Below are 2,500 nucleotides of genomic sequence, written 5' to 3' on the forward strand. Positions count from 1 at the left end.
AAGGAGAGGAGAAGGAGAGGAAAGAGGGAGGTAGAGGGGAAGGAGAGGAAAGAGGGAGGTAGAAGGGAGAAGAGAAGGAGGAAGGTAAGGGAAAGGGGAGGAAGGGGGGAGGTAGAGGGGAAAGAGAGGAAAACCGATATAAATGAGACGAAACACTAGGGAAGATGATGGTGAATTTGGTATGCTTTAGAGGTAGAATATCAATCAAAAGAGCAAAAAAAAAGTAGCATACATTTCTGTAAATGAAACGCAAATCATGTATTGGTGCTTCAGATCAGTGCCGAAATATCGAAGCTTATGAAACAGTGAATACCGCAATAGTGATTTTTTATTTATGGCTATTTTTCAGACTTAAACTTATTTGCTTTATTCCGAATAAGATCTTTTTTTAAATACAATGTACTGGTCTATTGATTTCCTTTATCAACTACAGCAATTTTATATACCTAGGATTTCCTCTGTAATCCTGTTGAATATCTACGGAAATATATGTTATGAGATTAAGACAAACACACACACACACACACACACACACACACACACACACACACACACACACACACACACACACACACACACACACACACACCACACACGCACGCACGCACGCACATGCACGCACACACATGCACATATAGATAAATAGAAAGAAAGATAAAAATCAACAATCAATGCCAATATATACATCTTTAAGGAATGTATGTACGCATCAGTGAAATCTCTTGGCGCAAATTTACAGACAAAACAGCTTTATCACATGAGTAATTTACAAAATATCGCAATCTGGTAGACCAGTTTCCATAAATTTTGGCATTTCTATATTCATGTATTAGCACAACAGAAGGGGGGGTGCAATGATATTCCCCCTAAAACATATCTTCTATCACTGTAAAAAATATATATTTATATCAACACAAACAAAATCAAACAAACAAACAAAACAATGCCGAAAACAAAGAACAAACAAAGAAGAAGCAAAAGACAAACAAAGAAGAAACAAAAGAAAAAACAAAAGACAAACAAAGGACAAACACAGAACAAACAAAGGAATCGAAAGAGGTCAGTCAAGACGAAGACAAAAATCTCTGACGCTGAACATATCTTCTATCACTGTAAAAAATATATATTTATATCAACACAAACAAAATCAAACAAACAAACAAAACAATGCCGAAAACAAAGAACAAACAAAGAAGAAGCAAAAGACAAACAAAGAAGAAACAAAAGAAAAAACAAAAGACAAACAAAGGACAAACACAGACCAAACAAAGGAATCGAAAGAGGTCAGTCAAGACGAAGACAAAAATCTCTGACGCTGAACATCTGCTGGTCAGAAGAAGGGAAAATTAGCATAATTTGCCTATAATTCCGTATGTAGATAAAAATGCCCCTAATTGATAATACGCCAATCAGCCGACGTCACGTGCCCAGCGAAATACCCTTGAATATTCATGACCTTACTTAGAGTTTGTGACCTCAGAGGTGGGCGGGAAGAGGGGAGAGAGGGAGGAGGAAGAAGGAGGGGGGGGGGGGAGGATAAAGGTGGAGGAGGAAAGGGGAATGTAGTGGGGAAGCAGAGAGCGAAGACTGAGATGGGGAGAGAGGGGAGACGAGGGAGGAGGGAGAAGGACGAAGGAAGGGTGGAAGGGGGAAAGTAGAGGTTAAGAGGAAGGAGGGCGGAGAAGGGGAGGATGAAGAAAGGGGGGAGGGGGAACATGTCGATGCCGACCTATCTAAATCTGATATTTTTTAATAGAATGAATATTGTAAATTAGCTCGCGTGCCTTTTATGTGACTCACTGTGTACCTGGTTTTGGCATCAATATATTACAGATCTTTTCTGTGCTTTCGTAGTACACACGGCGTACTATGCAACTTACAATATGTCGTCTACTGGGGAAAAATTGCCTAAGATATAAATCGAAAACACTCTGTCTGTCTCTCTCTCTCACATACACACACGCACACACACACACGCGCGCATACACACACACACACACACACACACACACACACACACACACACACACACACACACACACACACACACACACACACACACACACACACACACACACACACACACACACACACACACACACACACACACACACACACACACACAATCACCAATTACAGGGACAAGCGACTGCAATAAGACCCTTGACAGACAGACTTCAAACGGCGAGATTCCTGTCTATCTTAACAAGGTTGTTAGCAGACCACCATCGACGAACCAAACTGCCTTTCCCCTAATTGGTGTCCGGTACCAGCATGTCGGGGGTAAACACACACAAACATAGACATGGTTGTGGTCAAGTTCCTGCTCGATTGTTTCGATAACACTTTTAATAATATAGGTTACCGTTATGTATGGCCTACTTTTGTGACATTTTTTTTTCTCTCTCTCTCTTTCTTTCTCTGTCTCTCGGCTTTTGTACCGTAAATTGGGTCTAGGATATCGCAGATAACGGGAAACAGTCGGGAACGTAAACAAACA

This window comes from Penaeus monodon, chromosome 9, assembly GCF_015228065.2.
Source record: "Penaeus monodon isolate SGIC_2016 chromosome 9, NSTDA_Pmon_1, whole genome shotgun sequence".
Taxonomy (NCBI): domain Eukaryota; kingdom Metazoa; phylum Arthropoda; class Malacostraca; order Decapoda; family Penaeidae; genus Penaeus; species Penaeus monodon.